Genomic DNA, 22007 nt, shown 5'->3' with positions numbered 1-22007 from the left:
TAGGTTTTCTGTTTTTCCATATGAAGTTGAGTATTGTTTTTTCAAGATCTGTGAAGAATTGTGTTGGAATTTTGATGGGGATTGCATTGAATCTGTAGATTACTTTTGGTGAGAATGCCATTTTCATTATGTTGGTTCTACCTATCCATGAGCATAGGAGATCTTTTCATTTTCTGATATCTGCTTCAATTTCTTTCTTCAAGGACTTAAAGTTCTTGTCATACAGATCTTTCACTTGTTTGGTTAGAGTTACCAAAAGGTATTTTATATTATTTGTGGCTAGTGTAAAGGGTGATGTTTCTCTGATTTCTTTCTCAGCTTATTTATCATTTGTGTATAGGAGAGCTACTGATTTTTTTTTTTTTAGTTAATCTTGTATCCTGCCAGATTACTGAAGGTGTTATCAGCTGTAAGGAATTGCTCAACATCCTAAGTCATCAGGGAAATGCAAATCAAAACAACCCTGAGATACCATCTTATACCTGCAAGAATGGTTAAGATAAAAAACATCGATGACAGCTTACATTGGAGAGGATGTGGAACAAGGGGAATACTCCTCCATGTTGGTGGGAGGGAAAACTTATACAACCACTTTGGAAATCAGTATGGCATTTTGTCAAAAATTGGGAATCAATTTACCTCAAGAGCCAATGATAGCACTCTTGGGCATATACCCAAGGGATGCTCAAGCATACCACAAGGATACTTACTTGCTCATGTATGTTCATAGCAGCATTATTCGTAATAGCCACAATCTGGAAGCAACCTAGATGCCCCTCAACCAAAGAATGGATGAAGAAAATGTAGTACATATTGTATGTAGTTTGAACTTTTCCTGTGTTCTGCTCTATCCTGCAGCCACTCAGACCCAAGTAAATACACAGAGGGTTATATTACTTACAAACTGTATAGTCTTTGGCAGGCCTCTTGCTAGCTAGCTCTTATATCTTATATTAACCCATAACTATTAATCTATGTACCACCACATGTTCTGTGACTTTACCTGATGCTGCTCTCTAGACTGTGGGATGGCGTTTCTCCATGGCTTCTTCCTATCTCTCTATTTGGATTTCCTACCTGCCCCTAAGTTGCCTTGTCTTAGGCCAAATGGCTTTATTTATCAACCAATCAGAGCATCACATATTCACAGCATACAGAAAGACATCCCACAGCAACATATACATAATGGAGTATTACTCAGCTATTAAAAACAATGATGTCATGAAATTTACAGGCAAATGGATGGAATTAGAAAATATCATCCTGAGTGAGGTACCTCAGACTCAGAAAGACAAAGATGGTATGTATTCACTCATATGTGGTGACTGGATGTAAAGCAAAGGATAATCAGACTACAACCCACAGCTCCAGAGAAGCTAAGAAACAAGGAGGATCCTAAGAGAGATGTATGGATCACCTTGAGATGGGGAAACAGAGGACATCCCAGTGAGTAAACTGTGGATGGAGTGGCAATAGAGGGTAGGAGGCAGGGGATGAGAACATGAGGGAACAGGATGGTTGAACTGAGAGAAAGATAGAGTGGGAGAGCAATGAAAGAGATATCTTGATAGAGGGAGACATTATGAGGTGAAGGAGAAACCTGGTGCTAGGGAAATTCCCAGAAATCCATAAGGATAACCTCAGGTTATACTACTAGCAATGGTGGTGAGGGTGCCTGAACTGGCCTACCCTGGTAATCAGGTTGGTGAATACCCTAACTGTCATCATAAGGCCTTCATCCAGTAACTGATGGAAGCAGATGCAGAGATCCATAACCATGCACCAGGCTGAGCTATGAGAGTCCAGTTGAAGAGAGGGAAGAAGAATTACATGAGCAATCAAGATCATGATGGGGAAATCTACAGAGACAACTGAACGAAGCTCAAAGGAATTCATGAACTTTAGACTGACAGCCATGGAGCCTGCCTAGGACTGAACTAGATAGAACCTCTGCATACAGGAGACAGTTGTATAGATGGATCTGAGGGGCCCCTGGAAGTGTGATCAGGATCTATCCTGGGTGCATGAGCTGGATCCTATTACCTATGTTCAGACACTTTGCTCACACTGATAAAGCAGGGAGGGCCTTGATTCTGACTCAACTGAATGTACCAGGCTGAGCTGTCCCCACACTGGAGAACTTACCCTGTTGGAAGAAAGAAAGAGAGGAAGGAAAGTGGGGGTGGGTGGGAGGAGGGATAAGAGAGGGGTCTGTGTTTAGTTTGTAAAATGAATTTAAAAAATTAAAAATTACACTTGCAAAGTCATTTGCTGCTGTTTTTCTGCCTGGGTCAGAAAGCAGCCTCTTGAACTTACCTTTGCCACTAAATAAAGGATCTCTCCATGTGAAATAAAGAATTGATGATACTAAAAATAAAACCCTTAAGTCACTCTTTTTTTTTCCTCAAAAGTTTTACATACTTATTCTATTTCATCTGTAAGTGAAGAAATAGAAAGAAATACTTAAAATGTGATTTTTTTTCTGACTAATTAGAAAGTATGTAATGACTCTTCAGGCGTTGCAATTTTTATGGCTGTAGTCTTGGTAGAGACACTTCTTGGGGGTTTTCCAGGTTCTACTGTAGCCTTTCTGTGTGCTGTTTCTGTGCTCTTCTTAAGTTGGAAATATTTTTTTATTTTCTTAACCATTACCATTTCTTTTTCTCATTTATCTTTTAGGGAGCATATTTTTCACAGATTGATTGATGTTTTTAAGCATCATCTTGTATTCATCTCACTTACCAATGACTTTAAATATCTTTTTATTAATACTTCTTTAACTCTCCTTTTCTGGTTTCTGATTTCCATATTGTTTGTATTTTGTTTCTTACATTCTCGATCAGTGGCTTTTCTCCCTGTGCTGTTTATTTTCTTCTTTTCAGTGATTTTGAAAACATCCCTCTCTAACACTGACTAGAAAGATTAGTTAAAAAGACAAACTCGAGTGCATAGTACCCAAACTCTGTAAGAGAACTCAGTCTCAAGTCATCTTCTTCCATCTTCTGCCATCTCAATTTTACTTTTTGCTTTCGCTTTTCACCCCAAGTGAATGTTGCACTGTATTTAAAAAAAAAAAAAATCAGTCACCCATCCCGTTTTCTCCCAAACAAGAGATTTCTAGCATGATCACTGTTTATCATTTTCTATTTTCTTTTCCTTCTCCATATTTGCCTCTCTCCCACTCCTCCTTTTCTTTGCTTTCTCCATTTCCTTCTCCTTGTCATTCATTCCTTTAGTTTATATTAATTTTAACTAGACTCTGTTGATGAATCATTTTAAAAATATACTGCATATCTTTGAAGAATTTGATAATCTCAGTGCCATCTAGTTGAAGAAAATTCATATTAGACAAATAATGAAACTAAAATTGGAGGAATATTAGGAGACTTCCTTTCTTAGATCCAGTCTGCTATGCATCCTTAGTGCTGAGAAACAGTGGTCAAGTGGAATGACCATCACGTCAATTTCTTTTAAGACCAACATTCTCCTCAAGAAGCAATGGTCACAGGGGCATCAGTTTAATTATCACTTAAGTTTAACCTTCATCAATTGTAAAAAAACAAAACAAAACTGAGGAATGGGATGTTGTACTCTTTCTATTGTTTTCCCCATCTGCCTATAGCCATTGCACAGAATCACTATAACCACGAAGAAGTGTATGTCATTGAAAAAGGTCAATAAACAAAAGAAAAAAAGATACCAGAAATGACACAGTTGTCTTTGATTTTCAAGTCATAAAAACCATGGCTAAAATGATTAAGGGAAATCTAAGTAAAACTTCTTTATTTCTTTCTTTGTTTTCTTTTCCTAGGATAGAAAAGCTTAAAAGTATCCTAGCTCCCTAAAATTGCAAACTTTAAATGAGATAACCCAAGTAATCATAGATAACTCAAGTACTACAATTTGAGGGACATAATAAGCATTTGATAAATGTTCACTGTTAATAAAACTGCTGAAAATACTGAGCCTTATAAAAAGGAGAGACCCTGGGGAAATGGCTGTATTTTGTACTACTTTAGTAAGCACATGCCACAAAATACTTACTCAATATTCTTTTTCCTCCTCTAATGCCTCCTTCTATACAGATGTTCCCACATCTGTAGGCATTCAAATTTTGGACTTGTTTGCTTTTCTGTATCTCCCTGCATATTCACTAGATTAAAAAACAAAAAAAAAACAAAAAAAACATTGTTCCCAATGATTGTTCAGTACAGCCAGCACATTTGTAGCAATATAATGAAAGCAGTTCTCAGTCTGGATTGCTACTCTTGATATAAAATGCATGTATAAAATAACAAAGTCCTTTAGCAATATTGATCAAATGCAGTTTTTGAGAATCCTGCAGCTTGGCAAGGTGGCCTTTAGGCTCCTGTCAACCATTTTGAATTTGATCTTTTTCGTATGTTAGGCTTTATGCCATATCACTAACTTAATTTAAGTGATAAATCAAATATTGAACTTTAAGCTTAGATACTATCCTGGAAGATCTCCTTAGTGGGGGAGTGCAAAATTAGAGTCTCTTGAAATGAAATATAATGGATACCATGTGCTATTTTTCTCTTTGCACACATTTTCTACAGCCACTGATGCTTATGATATTTCTTGCTTATTAAAACTGTACTTATTTTGCACATCCTTCGCATGGATCCTTAACTTTATCTTAAGATTTTTTCTAGCTTGAAAACTTTTCAAGCAAACAATTAACCTACATATTGAAATCTCATTGAAAACTCTGACAATGTGTTTGTTAGAAAATAAAGATGTTGACCTAACTATTTTAAGCTGCTAACTCTTCAATTCCTCTTCATGTGTCTATTCATACAATAGCCAAGCTTAGGGGCAATGGAGTTCTTTACAGACATGTCACAAGTTATTGGTTCAAGATATTATCTTAGTATAAATTATGTTTCTTATATAGAAAAAGCATGTAGCATGTGTTTGATTATATATATATATATATATATATATATATATATATATATATATATATATATATATATCCTAAATGTAGACCTAGGCTTTAGTTAAACTTATAATTAGGAATAAAGTGAGTTAGTAAAACATCTTAGCCATGATTGCTACTTACATGGTCTCAGACTGTTTTTAATAACAAGCTTGTTTGGAATATATGATGGCATAAAGCTGAATATTGAAGGTTTGTGGAGGGAAGTGACATTTCTATAAAGCTGTTTTAGATGATATCCTCTTTCATGCACTTGCCAGAGCAGTAATGAAACACTTCAAGCTCTGAGCACATTCTCCAAACGTTTGAATCTTTCAATCATTCCCATATAAGTTACTTCAATTCTCTGTCAAGGAGGTTTTATGTGTCCATGGTATAAAAGCTGCTAACCTGAGTTTTAACATATACTTGATAAAGACAACACGGGGGTGCTGGAGAAATGGCTTACTGGCTAAAGTGCATTTGCTGCTATTGTGGAAGATTCAGGTTAATTTCATTTTGGGCTGCATACAACTATCTATAACTCTGGCTCTAGGGGATCGACATTCTCTTCTGGTCTCCATGGCACTTTTACAATCATGGCACACACACATTGGTAGTCAGAAGTTTTCCTTGTGTCTCCCCTGGCCTGTAATCAGGACAATCTCTCATTCACAGTCCCACAGCCTTTTATAAAACAATCACACAGAGGCTTAATATGCAAACATAAAACACTAGTGGACATGCACAATATCCAGTGTCTTGTGAATGAATTGGCACATCTACATATAGATTAGAGATGGATTTGTTTCTAAATATACCAATATACATTGATGCTGTACAAAGACTTTTGAGAATCTAGTACACATTTTACAAGTCTGAGTGGCAGAAATAAAAAGTAAATAAGAGAAAATATTTTAAAAAGAGAATAGAGGATGATAGCATATTTTCAGAATTTGCTATGGATTTGAACATTTTAATCTAACACATAAAGCACCAATAACCAATAATGGCTTCTTAATACACATGTGCTGAGGATATACAGATGCAGCGAACACTGAACTCCTTTTGTCTATAGCTTGAAATAATTACCATGATTGAGGCTTTGGGAAAGCTGGAGTCTGTGATTTCTATCAATAGAAATGGATGTAATTAACCAATAACTAGAAGGATATGGCATTATAAAGTTGAAGAATTTTACCATTTTCTAGAAACACATCTGTTGTGTCACACATATTGTTGGCACAACATAATTAGCAAACACAGTTTAAAGTACTTTATTGAGGTATGACTTTTGAATCTTCACATACTTAAGTGTACTGGTTTTCATGTTTTTTGGTTGTTATTCTTTTGCTTTGCAAACTATTTTCCTCTTTCTGATCAATTTACTTTTATTGCTTTATGTTTGTGTGTATATATACATACCTCTGCATTGTAATATGTACCAAATAAGTACAATACAAATTTATCCAAGGCTACCATGTGTGCAATGGGAGCCTTCAATCTCATTGTATTTCATCTTCAGTAATAATAAACCTCAGATGAGATTTTGGAAGACTTCAGAATGCAACACATTTGCAAAAGATTAAATGCCTATACAAAATTATTTTGTGAGAGTGCTAAGTCACTACTTGTCTTAAATATGTCTATATCTGTCCTTTATTCATTACCTCTAAACAAAATTTCCACTGTGAATCTAAAGCTCTGCATTTTTATCTCACAGGAATAAATGAAATGGATATAAGGACTCCTCTTTCCCACCCACCCCCTTGGCAGATCTTTAAAGTTACAGTTACTGCTGTTGCTGTGATTACTATAGCAACCACTGCTACTCTGCACACCCCTGGAGCTGCCATTAATACTATTTAAGACACTAGTCTTAGGCTGAGAAAAAACAAGTGTGAGAGAGTCACAGGTGTCCTTGTGCTACCTTAATCATTCACTCAACATGGATTTATGGAAGATTCATTGTGGACAAGTGCTGTGCCAGATGCTTGACATATGTCAAGAGGAATATACTCTTAAATCTGCCTCAAGGAAATTGCTGAAAGTGTTCTAAAGCAGCAAAGGGTAGAGTGGGATGTAACTGCATTGTATTGAAACTGGTGTGCCTGCCTTTGTGTGAAGAAATAGATCTGCTAGCCTAGATCTGTGTACACACTTGATGAAAATTAAGTGGCTTCTAGTAAGTACACAGCGATTTTTTTTAATTCTCATTAAGACAAAACTATATAAATAGCTTTTTACCATTCTTTTAATCAGAAAGTTTGCTTAATTCTAATTGAAACTCAGATACCACTATGGATCTTTGGTAACAGATGTAACATATCAGCATGTTTATATGTGCCTTAAATATCATTTACTCACAAACTGAAGATTGCTTTAAAGAAAAGGAAAATCATAAATATAATAAAAGACTAAAAACCTATTCTTGGAAAATAGAAAATTACTAAAGAATTGATGCTTCCTTCTTTGTGTCCTTTGCTACATTATACATGGGTTCTTTTTTCTAAAGACTGCATTTCTTGATTGGAAAATGATTCACTAAAATAGGACAGATAGCTTTTCTAATTATCTATGTAAGGATTGTATTTCTTTACTCATTTTTCAATGTTGAAATTAATCAGTGAATCAGAACAAGTTGTTTTAATTAAAAAGAATGTTTATATGAAAATTAAGTTGTAAGGAGAATATACAAGCATATTTAGGCTCTTTTTTTTCAGTACTGGGGGTCAAACATCTATATTACCCATGCTAAGCAAGTGCTGTACCAATGATCTATGTTTAGATTAATAAACTGTTTATGTAACATGTTTAAAATTCTTTTCAGCTTAGAGAAACAAATTGAATCCTATATTTCCAATTTGTCATGGTCAGTTTACATTTGTTTGTAGAAAAGAACTAATTTCTTTGTACAAAAATAGTTTCTAATCATATGGTAAGTTATTGTGATAATTAATTTTAACGCTTTAGATTTTATATTTTTAAATTACATATTATGCATAATACTAATATAGCACCATTGAGCCAAATTGAAGCATTGAACCAAATCTATTTAGACAAGTTTATTTCCTTTCTAGGAAGAAATCAATGGATTTGTAAATAAGAAGCAAATAACATTATGTCATGAGGTCACAGATATATTTTTCTGTTACAAATATGACTGACTTACTCACAAATTTTAGTGGATAGAAGGATGCACTCAAATAATAAACATCAGTAGCTCTGTGTAAATTATCCATCACCACAGTAAATAATAGCATTGGCAGAGAAGAGTGGATCAAAAGAATATTTGCTATATCCCTGATAAAGCCTTGCTGAGTGGGATTTTTAAATCATGAGGCTTTATTTATGGGGAATAACTCATAGATTATCTGGCATTACAACAAGTAGAACAATGTGTTGAAATAATAAATAGGTTTATATTATTCAATTGTACTAATCGAAAGAAATATGTATAAGAACTCTTTAGGACAAATGAGTCTATTTTGGAACAATAATTTGAATAAAATACTGAAAATGATTGAATACAGACAATTCTAGCTATCTTCATCTTCTTGGCTAGCAAGCAGGATAAATTTGAAAAGGCTTGTGGAGTAAAAAATTCATGAGTGGGGATATGATAATGCTGGTTAAATCATATAATACTGCTCATGTTTCTGTCCAAGAAAGTAACTTTATTCTTAGTTCTTATTAAGTATAAAATTAAAGGGCTGCAGTGTTGGCTCAGTAGTTAAGCTCAATTGTTGTTCTTGTAGAGGACCCAGACTTGGTTTCTGACACCAGCATGGTGGCTCACAACCATTTGTAACTCTAGTTCCAAGGGACCAATGCCCTCTTCTGACTTCATGGGCACTGCCCACACGTATACACACATACATGCAGGTGAAAAAAGTAAAAGAATAAAATAAATACATATAAATATTTAAAATCAACCGAGTTTATATTAGCAAAATTAACATTAATTAGGATGATTTATGTCAGTATACTTTCTAAACATTTTTTTTGTATCATTTTACACTTATTTTTAACCTAGTTTAAACAAACTAGCTAGAACAAACTTTGACTATACCCAGAGATCATTTACAGACTGGGAGCCGAAAGCTTCTACAGATAAATTCAAACTTTCACTGCATTTCGTAGATGTAAAAGGGATGGACAAGAAGTGCACTGTGTAAGACTGAGAGCAAGCACTGAAGGACAAGGTGCTTCCTGCATGCTGGACTAGACATGGATCCCTCAGGATCTTTGGTGGATGGTGCTCCTTGACCATGGCACAGCAAAGTGATATGGTACAAGAAAAGTTGCTAGGTGAAGTTCAGAGGCTTTCTAATTTAATATTTCAACTTGACTGGTTTAAGGAATGTCCATATAGCTACTAAATGACTCCTGAGTGTGTCAATGAGCCAGTGTCTGCAATATGGCAGCATTTGAATTGAATTGGCAGACAGAATTAAAAAGATTTTCTCATTAATGTCGGTGGCACCTCCTATACCAATGATGACATGCATGGAACAAAGAGGCCCAGGGAATGTGACAACTTTCTGCTGAGCCAGGACAGTAATCTTTCCTTGTCTTGAACAACAGGATTCTATTGATTTTTCATGGATTTGAAATTTGAATAACATCTCTGGCTTTCCTGCACATCTAGCATATAGATAACAGATTGAAGACATTTTAGCCCCCAGAATTGTATGAACCCATCACTCATAATCAATCACTCTCTTCCTATCTACATATATCTTATTGGTTTTCTTTCTCTGAGGATCTATAATACAATTACAGAGTTCTCCATCACCAGATTCTTGCACAAAGAGAAGTTGAATGGGAAGAAACCCCTGTTACATTTATATACAATAAATATAATAAGATGCATGCCAGTGGATGAAAATTGAATTCCATATCCTGTTTCAGTTTCATTTTTGTAGTGTCTATGGAAGAAAGAATAGTGCAGAGAGGGGACAATATATCATATTAGGTTCATTGAAGGCAAGTTTCCTTTTGAGACTAAAATTTGATGTCAGTGCAGAAGGATGGGAGCTGTGAGTTGAATTTCAGTAGACAAAATGAAATGGCTTTTATACTTTTTACCTGAGTTTGAAGGTGAAGATATTCAGGTTTTATATGAATTTATTGGTCTGGTAAAATGGGAACAAACTATGTACAGTGTAGGCAAGTGAAGCTGATCCACATCAGAACTTACAAAATCATCTGGATAGAAGCAAACTTGGAATGACATTTCCTTAGATATCTAATTAGAGTGAAATCCATTAATCAGATGAGGATAAGTAAGAATAGAGAGACTGTGAAAAGACTTTGGATCGTTCTAGAAAAATATGGACATCACTCTCTAAGAAGCGTAAGATTAACAGCATGAAATATGCAGAGGAGAATCAGCTAGACCTGACATTTCAAGAATAAAGGGTTTGCAGATTCCACCACAGTGTGCACAGAATTTCTCTCACCACACCTCTTAAAGGAAATCATTGTTTCTTGTGAGATTAACTTGGAACTAAATTTCACTTTACAGTGTAAAAATCAATGTAAAAACTATTAAGTTCCTGCCTGTACTAATGGATTTTAAAAAATCTTTTATTTAAAATAAAAGAGAAGTGAAAAGTTTGGTACAGCTGAATAGAAATAATATAATATAATATAATATAATATAATATAATATACCCTTGCAAATTAATAAAAAAATAACAAACCAAAATTAACCAGATCCAAAGTTTTTAAAACTAAATGAATTCATTCAGAATGAAAGCTGTGGGGTTTTAATGTTGAATATTACACTTTAGTATTAAGTATATTTTATATATTTATTTACCACCAAAACCCCAAAAAACCCTGTGACAGAATTAGAACTAGAGAAACAATGAGCTGAATGACTTCCCTTATAAATGTGTCCACTACCTACATCCCTCTTCTTCAGCCTTATTTGTTCTTTTCTTCACAGATGGGAGCCTGCTTACCTGGTACTCCCTGGACCTATAGCAGCTTGACACCTGGATGCTTGGAGCTTTCTGCTTTGACAAAATCCGTGGCCCTGGTCTGAGATGATGCTGTTTACAATAGAGTATTGAAAACAGTCTTTATATCTCACTAATTGTCATCTGTCTCTTTGTTTGACTTTAAAATTTCAGGCTGTCACTATTCTTTGGGCTTTTGGGACACCTCTATCATATCACTGGGGTAACTCTACCAAGAAATTCATATAGCATGAATACTCCCAAGTCTCTGAGATTTTCAACTCATTGCTCCTTTTAATTAATACATCTTATTTAAAAGTGGAGTCCCTTCCACTGTGTACTCAGTCTGTTTCATGGTATTTATCACCATCAAATTGTCTGTGCTGTTGAGCTAGTGTTTATGCTAATTTTCTAGCGTTTGCCTCTTCACAACCAGAGTATTTTCATGAAAGAAAATTTACTGTGAGTTTTTTTTTTTTCTGACAACAAGGTAAAAGAAAAATAGATGATCTCACTGAAGTAAAGGAGTTATATTAGAGATGATGCATGCCATCTGATGTTGCCATTTCAAATACTGCATTCGATGACTGCATCTTCCTCCCTAAGACTCCTTCCTGTCAGATTTTAAGAAGTATCAATTTGTGCTCTGCTTTTACATTTCTACTTCTACTGAGAATCTTGGTGTTTTTTTTTATTAAGAAAAATTTTTCATTCATTTTACACACCAATCCAAGATCCCCCTCTTCACTCCTCCTGCCCCCCAGCCTCCCCCAAACCACCCCCACTCCCCTCCACAAGAAGGCAAGGCCCACCATATGGAGGCACATCCAGAAGAGGCAAGTCCAAGCCTTTCCCCCTGCCTCAAGACTGCATGAGGTGTCCCATCATAGATAATGGGCTCCAAAAAGCCCCCTCACAATCCAGGGATGGATTCTGATTCTACTGCCAGGCAACCCTCAAAGCAGATCAAGCTATACAATTGTCTCACCATGCAGAGGGCCTAGCCTAGTCCCATGCAGGCTCCACAGCCATTGACCCAAGTTTCATGAGTTCCCACTAGTTTGGTTTGGTATCTATGCAGGTTTCCCCATCATGATCCTGAGGCACTTGCTCATAGAATCCCTCCTCTGTTTCTCCTACTGGACTCCTGAAGGTCTGTGCTTGGCTGTGGATCTCTGCATCTGCCTCCATCAGTCACTGGAGAAAAGCTCTGTGATGACAGTTAGGGTATTTACTGTTCTGGTCACTGGGGTAAGCCAGTTCAGTTCAGGCATCCTATCCACTATTTCTAGTAGTCCAAGCTGGGGTCATCCTTGGGGATTCTTGGCAACTTCCCTACCACCTGGTTTCTCTCTATCTCCATGATATCTGCCTCCATCATGGTATCTCTCATTGCTTTTCCACTCCATCCCTGTTCCAGTTCGACCATCCCATTCCCTTATGTTTTCATCCCCCATCCCTACCCTGCACTGCCCACCCTTCACTCATAGTTCACTCATGGAGATCTCATCTATTTCCCCTTCCTAGGGATATCCATGCATCCCTCTTTGGGTCTTCCTTGTTAGCTAGCTTCTCTGGAGTTGTGGGTTGTTGTCTGGTTACACTTTGCTTTACTTCTAGAATCCACTTATGAGTGGGTATATACCATGTTTTTCCTTCTGAGTCTGGGTTACCTCACTCAGGATTCTATTTTCTAGTTATATCCATTTGCCTGCAAATTTCATGATACCATTGTCTTTCTCTGCTGAGTAGTACTCCATTGTGTACATGGACCACATTTTCTTAATCCATTCTTCAGTTGAGGGGCATCTAGGTTGTTTCCAGGTTCTTACTATTATGAATAATGCTGCTATGAACATAGCTGAGGATGTGTCTCTATGGTATGATTGAGTATTCCTTGGGTATATGCCCAAGAGTGGTATAGCTGTGTCTTGAGGAAAATTGATTCCCAATTTCCTGAGAAACCACCATACTGCTTTCCAAAGGGGCTGTACAAGTTTACACTCCCACCAACAGTGGAAGATTGGTCCCCTTGCTCCATATCCTCTCCAACATAAGCTGTCTGCTGTGCTTTCAATCTTTGCCATTCTGACAGGTGTAAGATGGTATCTCAGAGTCATTTTGATGACTAAGGATGCTTAGTAATTCTTTAAATGTCTTTCGGCCATTTGAAATTCTTCCTTTGAGAATTCTCTGTTTAGCTCTATAGCCCCCCCCCCCCTTTTTAAATTGGATTGTTTGTCATTTGGTGTCTAATTTCTTGAGTTCTTTATATATTCTGGAGATCAGCCCTCTGACAGATTTGGGGTTGGTGAAAATCTTTTCTTATTCTGTAGGCTGTCATTTTGTCTTATTGACAGTGAGTGTCCTTTGCCTTACAGAAGCTTCTCAGTTTCAGAAGTTTCCATTTATTAATTTTTTTCTCAGTGTCGGTGCTACTGGTGTTATGTTAGGAAGTGGTCTCCTGTGCCAGTGCATTCAAGGCTATGTTCTCTTCTGTGATGTTCAGTGTAGCTGGGGACACAACCAGGCATGGTGGTTCATACCTTTAATCCCAGTACTAACCATAAAGGTCTGGAGGTCTGTACAGACAGACAGGAAGTGACAGAGCTGAGCAGAAAGAGGAAGTGATATAGCTGGAGAGAGAAAATGAGATGGTAGAATAGAAAGGCATATAGAGGTAGATATACAAGAAGCAGGACTCTTTGGAGACTGAGGTGTCAGTGAGATGAGGTTGTGGCTTGTTATATTCCTCTGATCTCTCAGTTTTTCACCCCATTATCTGGCTCCTGGTTTTTATTAATAAGACTGTTTAGCAATTTACCTTACAGACATGGGAGCACTCTTTCCCTCAATTTTGAATTTTGAAATTTTGGTACAGTGTCCTTATATAAGAATCCTGCCTTTCATTTGAATTTCGGATTGGGCTACATATTTAGATCTTTCATCCCATAAATAGTCATGGTCTCTTTGATAGCCCTCAGCTATATTTTCCAGGGTTACTGACTCAGATTTTTTTCTTATTTCTAATCATTCATCAAGCCTCCTAAGTATATTTATATTCATATTTGATTTTCTGTTGCCACAACCACTGCTTTAGATCTACTCTTCTTCACAATCCATCCCATCATAGTTAGAATAGTCTTCTTGTTGAATGCTCTGCACTCATTTATCTCTATCTATTCTCCACATTTCTGCCAGACTAGGCAATTTCTCTATAATACAAACTTAATCATTACTCTTCACATTATAGCATTTACTGGGTATCAGTTCACCTAACACTAAAATGAAAATCCTGTGTTAATTTTTTATTCTTTTCCTATATATTACATCCCAACTGTAGTTTCCCCTCCCACCCTCCCCTAAGTCTTTCTCACACCTCCCCTCTCCCTAAGATCCACCCCTCTGCTTCCCCCAGAAAAGAACAAGCTTCCCAGGGATATCAACCAAACATGGCAAAACAAGTACAATTAAGACCAGGTATGTACCATCACATGAAGGCTGGGTGATATAATCCAGTAGGAGGAAAAGGATCCCCAAGCAGACCAAAGAGCCAAAGACAAGCCCTGCTCCCACTATTAGGAATCTCACAAGAAAACCAAGCTACTCAGCCATAACATATATTCAGAGGACTTAGGTTAGTCCCCTACAGGCTTCCTGATCTCTGTGAGTCTCCATGAGTCTCCATCAATTGATTCTGTAGGTAGTGTTTTCATGGCGTCCCTAACCCTTTTGGTTCATGAAAATCTTCCTCTCCCTCTTCTGCAGGACTCCCCAAGCTCTGCCTAATGTTTGGCAGTGGGACTCTGCATCTGTTCCCATCAGTTGCTGGATGAAGGCTCTCTGGTGTCTTTGATGATGATAGTGTTAGGCTCTGGCCCCAGAACACTCTGCAGGCAGAACAAACTATAGGTTGAAGATTTTGTGGCTGGGTTGATGTCCAAATTCCTCCACATGAGGCCTTACCGAGTGACAGAAGATGGCCAGTAACCTATTATTTTGAAGACTAAACTTATGGATTAAATCCTCATGGGATTTCCCCATTTTGTTATTTACTTCTCTTCCACTTATTTTAAGCTTGATCTTAGTTGCACTCTTGTCCAGTTTTGGGATCCTGAATGTTCTGTTATTCCATTATATTTTTGTACATGTTGTTATTTACATTAGGGATCCCTTTGCTCTTCTGAAAAGCTTCATAAAATTCAAAATTCAGATAAATAGTATCATCTTTTGGAAATACATTTGTACTCTCCCATCCATGAAGTGCATAGCTGTTTTCACTTTACTTCCTTCATAGTTGAGTCTTTGCAATTGTCATATTTCCACCATTATTAACATGATACATAGGAGAAGTAATCCCAAAGGACAATGTTTGTTTCAGCTCATGGCTTCTGGGGTTGGAGTCCACAGTAGCTTGTCCTGGCTACATTTAGGTCTATGATGAAGCAATACATCACATTGAGTGTGAGGGGGAGCAAAAATTCTACCACTACAGAAGCCAAGAAGCAAAGAGACAGAGATTTTATAACAAAGTTCCCTCCCTTATGATAAGTTGTGAATTCCATGAATTCAGCCATCCAGGAATCCAGAGTCCTCATGATCCAGTTACTACCAAAATGCCCTATTTTTGAACATTGATACAAGGACCAAGAAGATTTCAATACAGGAGTTTTTGGGGAAAACATTTGAAATGTAAAGCAGAATAGCAGAAATATGGAACCAATCCAGAAACCTATCAACAGATGAATTGATCAACAAAAATCTGAATCAATAAAATGCCATTGCATATGTGTGTGTGTGTGTGTGTGTGTGAAAGTTTATTCAGCTGTGAATGAGAATAGAATTATGATATTTGTAGGATAAATGAATAGAAGCTAATATCATTATCTAAAGTGAAATAAGCCAGAGAGACAAATATCATGTTGTTTCCTTAAAATGTCTTGATATATAAATATGTATATAAGTATATATGTTTTGTGGAAGTTAGTTATAAAAGGACCATGGCAGTGTAGAAAGATATCTAAAGGGAGGGAAAAGGGAGAGTAAGAGAGAGTAAAGATATCTATGTGACAAGAAAATAGAAAGAGTGACTGGCTGGGAAGTGGTGGCGCATGCCTTTAATCCCAGCACTCTGGAGGCAGAGCCAGGCAGATCTCTGAGTTCGAGGCCAGCCTGGTCTACCAAGTGAGTTTCAGGTGAGGCGCAAAGCTACACAGAGAGACCCTGTCTCAAAAAAAAAAAAAAAAAAAAAAAGAGTGATTGGATGAAGGAAGTGGACCAGCAACAGGGTTTAAAAAGGGATGGGAAATGCAGTGGGGGTTACAGTTAACAACATAATACAATAATATAGGCTGGGTGTGGTGGCATACGCCTTAAATCTCAACATTAGTAAGGAGAAGCAGGCAGATCTGTATGGCTTTGAGGCTAGCTTAGTTTACATAGCTTCAGGCCAACCAGGGCTACATAGTGAGACCTTGTCTCAAAATAATTAAGTAAACAAACACAGTAATGTGCATATGTGAAAAGTCACAACGATACCTGTTACATGATTTGCTAACTAAAAAACTAAATGTCAAAATGAAAATTCAAACCATTTTAGCATTTCCATGGCAACGAGTTCTACCTTCTATTAATGCCTATATATAAAACTCCACTATAATATACATTCACTTATTTGTCTGCTGTCTTCTCAAGTCCATGAGTTCCTTGAGGCAAAAATCAATACTTATTAATTTTGGTGCCAAAGATGCTAACAATTGTGCCCAGCACTTAGAAGATACTTGTAAGTCATTGGTAAATACACTACTATTCCTTCTATTATATAACTATGTGCAAAGGAATGAAGATTTTCGCTGATTGAGGATCTCTATTAGTCAGGCTCTCTAGAGAAACAGAACCACTGTAAGATACACAATTATAAAAGGGGATCTATTACATTAGCTTCTACCATTAGAGCAATGGCCATCCACATGCTGGAGAAGCAGAGAAGTCAGAAGCCTAAGCACAAGAGGGAGTGATGATATAATGCCAGTTCAGGATGGAAAGCTTGGAAGCTTGCTGAAGAGTCATCATATTTAAAGGCTGATGTGGAAAGGCTGAATACTATGAAGCCTGCAGAAAATAACAGCAACAACAGATACTCTCACAAAGGAAGAGTGGAGCCTGCACACACTGCATGATTTCTTCCTTGGTTGTCTTTGCTATGTCTGGACTACAGTCTCTCTTATGGTTCCACCCACATTCAGGATAGGTCTATGCCATCCCTGGCTGTACAGTATGCCAGTGGTTAAATATTATAGACATATCCGGAATGTATTTTATTAATCTAGATGTTTGTCTGTTGAAAAATGAGAAAAAGTACAATGTTTACTAATAGGCTTTATTTTAAAAAAGAAGTCTCTCTCTCTCTCTCTCTCTCTTTCTCTCTCTCTCTCTCTCTTTCTGTGTGTGTGTGTGTGTGTGTGTGTGTGTGTGTGTGTGTGTGTATGTGTATGTGTGATCCATTGGAGAATAAGTAATAAATAAGTAATTTAGAGATATTAACTCTTTTTACTAATTCTTGAATTGAATTTTACAGAATGCTAAGGGACTAATTTATTTGATTTTTAATCTTATTTTTCTTAAGTACTCATAATTTTCCTGTTTATTCATAAGAGTTAGAAACTTAAAGGATGTGGCTTATTTTGAAATGTGAACATTTGCATGTTTTTGCTGAGAGGTCTAGTTTGGGCAGGCTAACCTGAATAACAAATTTCTCACAATCAGTCATGGGTTTGGTCTTAGCAACCAAGACAATAAGCACCGAGGAAGAACTAAATTACCACTGGCCTTTCAAATTGAGAAAAGAGCAGATCGGTTCTGCACAAATATTCACAGAATATAAATAGTTGTAACTGAGACATATTAGAAAATACACTTAGGTATGGATGTTCCAGTAATAAACAGAACAGAAGACAGGAACACAGATGAATAACTTCAGTGTTGTGCTATCAGTATTGTAGACCTTCCTACATTCCTATCAGGGAGGCAATAAGCTCTCCCAGTCCTTTGGTTGAAGCACTTATTCTGCCTACTTCTTTTCAGAGGTAGAAAGGAGCTCTGTATTCTATGAATAATGAAAATTGTATCTTTCTTGTTTATTTTCTTAGTTGTGGTGTGATTCACCTAACATAATATTTACTATTTTGAACTGGGACACTTCAGCCTCTGTTTAAAAAAAAAAAAAAAAAAAGTAAGTAAAATAAAATAAAAAGAAAGCAAAATGAAAGAAAACAAACAAACAGAACTGATTGATGTCCCTCGGGGACCAAATGCAACAGAAAGCAGTTTCCAGTTTCCTTTTGTGTATTCCTGTGCTTTGAAAGTTGCTTATTTTTGCAGTCACAATCACATAAAGACCATCAACATTTTCATTTGTCTAAATATAAATGATTAACTTGTGGTTTGAGAGTGTATGAGTACATTAATAATTGATCTCTCCGAAGTACCAGAAACTGAGGTGTGTCTTTTGCCAGAATAATTATGAGGATCATGGCAGTGAAGGCTTTGTAGAGTCATTTTAGTCATAATGTCCACAGAAAACAGACGGTATGTTCAAAGATAATTTAATGACAGGACTGTTGACAGTGTGTGGGTAGGATTAGGAGAAGCAAATAACAGATGTGAAGTGCTTAGGAACTTAGAAAACAAAGACAAACTATTACCACCGAATTCGAGAAGATGAGAGAAGGAATTAGCAGCATCTACTGAGACTCAGAACCATAGGAAAACAGGATCCCAAGTGGAATCTCAGCCCGCACTAGTGTCCAATCAAAAGATGTTCCTTGTCTTCTCATTTCTCTGAACATTTGAAGAAATTTACTGACACCTTAGAAGTGTCTCCTATCGGTTAACTCTAACCAGGTGCTAGAGGTCATGGGAGCCCAGTTAATGCAAAGAGTCCCGGTAAAACAGAGAGAAGAATAAACTGCAAGAGGCATGGAGTGGAGGAAGAGTCATTTCACAGATGCCTGACAAGAAATAGTGGAAACCAGCTCTATTACAACACAAGGCCATCTAGGGAGAGACTAGTTGCCCCAACAAAGACACCAGTCTTTAATCAAGAGACAAAGCAAACTAATTCCTGAAGAAACAAGTCCTGGAAGGTACAAAGAAGGCACAAGGATACAAGGGCAGCAAGTGTTAGAACAGAATTGGGAGATCCAAAGAAGATTGGTACCATTGTAAAGGATGTGAAGACCCAACACTACAGGACTCACACAGAAATGGACAGCATGCACATCGCAGCCTGCTTTGTTCTTTGTAGGGTTTGAGAGGGCTTCGTAACAATTTCTTAGAATTATGAATATCAGATGATCCAGAAAAAAATTGGAGAACAATGAGGTTATCCTTAGAGGACTCCTCTAACTGACTAAGAGAGACATAAACCAAGACCATTGACCTGTGCAAATTTCAGCTCAAGTTTCTTTCTGCCATTATTTATAAAAACAACAACAAAAGAGAACTTAAGAAAACTAAAACCTTAAAAGATCAGAAACTCCTGCCTTGGGTAGTTCTTTCTCTGGAGTGTTTTTAAGCATCTGATGCCTAGAAACTGATAGGTTGGCTTCTGCAACTAGAAGGTGACCTGTCCTTCTCCACTAAGCTCAAGAGATGGCAATTCTATCACCAATGTACCTGCCTTTCTCTGGGACACCTGTATCTAGCTACAGTGTCTTTGAGATAAACCAACAATGAATCTTCGAACTCAATCCATCTTTAAATGTAAAGAGAATTAGTAACTTAAAAAAATTTCTTAGCAACTAATTCCTATTTATATCTATTTTGTGTGCATGAATGTGTATGCATGCATGACATTTGGCAACATACATGAATGTCCAGGGACAGTGTACAGGAAGAGGTTCTCTCTTACCACCATGTGGGTTATGGGGACTAAACTCAGGTCATCAGGCTTTGGGAGAGGCTCTTTTATTGGCTGAGTCATTGTACATTCCTGGTTTTGAATAATTTACACAAAATAAAACATTACTAAATTAGAGATAAAGAATACTTTCTAAAAAATAGCTGTAGTTGCATTTATTGGTTTCATGGAAATTGAGCAGAATGTTTGCTAGCAACAGGGTAAGGCCAGTGCAGCTGATGCTGGTGGAAGAACCTGAGACAATGTTTACAGTGTCTTCACACTTTGATCTTCCGCTCCTTTAGTCTTACCTAACTGAGAGAGCTGATCCAAAGGCATCTTTGTTCAGAGTGATCCTAAAGCAATATTTCAAACAGGAGCAACTCACTATTGATCCCTATGTGTAGACCTTAACCATTTCAAAATGTCTCTGCAGCTACAAAACAAAACCACACAGAATTATGCTGTGTTACTCCTCTAGTCTTAGTTTACATATATTCCTTGATAGTGGAAGTTTTGAGATAGTCTTAATGGCTATCTACTTAAATATTACATAGGAATTATTCATGCATAGCTTTGAATCTAAGGAGTGTAGTTTAAAAATAATTCTGTAAAACCCAATTGCCAACCTGTGGAATATATTGCCACACTTGTGCTGTAACTGGAATGAAAGTATGAACTAAAACTGAAGTCTTGGGCCAATTATTCAACACTGGTTAGCCTATATTGAGAGGACAGGTTTATGAAGTTTGGATACATAAAGCATTTGATTTTTCAGCTTTAATTTCCTATATTTTCTTTTTCATAGTAAACAGTGTAAGTCATGGATATTTTAATAGACCCCCAGAAGACTTTCAACCAGTGGTGAAATCAGGATTAGTAATGTTTTCTGTCTATAAGTTACCATAGTTACTTATTATATATTTGTGATTGTTTGATTAAGTGTATCTATTATAATGTTCTCTGATAGACCCAAGAACAAAGAATTTATCTGTATTAAATATGCATGTTGTAGAAAACAATGCCTGGCACATAACAGGCACCCAAAAAGTATTCACATGAAATTTCATGACTCAGAAATTGTGGATTGGTGAGATTTGCTTGGGGAGGCCAGGAGGGAGGAAAGATGGTCATAGAGAGATAGAAGGAAGAAGGAGGAATAAGTATCACTAAAAATACTTGAAAAAGCTACAGGGAATTATATTATTTTATAGCTACTTAAAATTATGTATAAAGCAATACATAATGTAATATTATACATAGTACATATATGTCTATGTTATACACGCATACACATAACTTAATTGAAGTGACTCTAATTGAGGTGGCAATGTCCCCTCAACAAACCACAGACTGACAGGAACCCTAGTGTCAGGCATGGGTAACCTCTTTTCAGGGTGTTGGTCAAGGGAGTTCATTAGATTCCCCAAATATATAGGTTACTACCATTGTCCTTGATGCCTCCTAGAAAAGCAGGTAAGACTAATCTACTGTTGAAGACACTACAGAATTTGGAGGAATTGATCTGTGTCTTAGGGTTCGTATTGCTGTGAAGAGAAACCATGACCATGGCAACACTTATAAAGGAAAACATTTCATTGGGGATGGCTTACAGTTCAGAGGTTTAATCCATTGTCATTATGATGGGAAGCATGGAAGTGTGTAGGCACACATGGTGATGGAGAGGTATCTGAGAGTTCTATATCTGGATTGGCAGGCTGCAGGAAGTGAGGTGAGCCACGAGGCCTGATTTGAGTTTCTGAAACCTCAAAGCCCACCCTTAGTGACACACTTCCTCCAACAAGGCCACACCTCTTAATGATGCCACTCCCTATGAGCCTATGGGGGCCACTGTCATTCAAACTGTCACAATCTGGATCTGACCTGGAACTTTCCGTACTGAGGACTAGCTCTTGCAGTCATCAATGGAGAAAAGCAATCAATAGAACTGGTAATGCCAGTGAACCACAATGACCAGTATATAAAGATATTCTGAATTTTACAACAGCGGTACCATATCCTAGGGTTAACCAACAGTCACGTAATTGGGATTAAGGCTTGCCCAAAAGGAAGGAATTCATGTCCTGAACTGTAAATTTAGCCAACCCCATGTGGCTTTTGAGGCCTTGGAACCTAGAAGGGAATCTATTACTACCACTTTCATTGCCAGTACAAACTCTAACTGTATTTTTAACAT

Source organism: Onychomys torridus, chromosome 12 (genome assembly GCF_903995425.1).
Source record: "Onychomys torridus chromosome 12, mOncTor1.1, whole genome shotgun sequence".
Classification (NCBI taxonomy): domain Eukaryota; kingdom Metazoa; phylum Chordata; class Mammalia; order Rodentia; family Cricetidae; genus Onychomys; species Onychomys torridus.
This window is presented reverse-complemented; position numbering follows the sequence as displayed.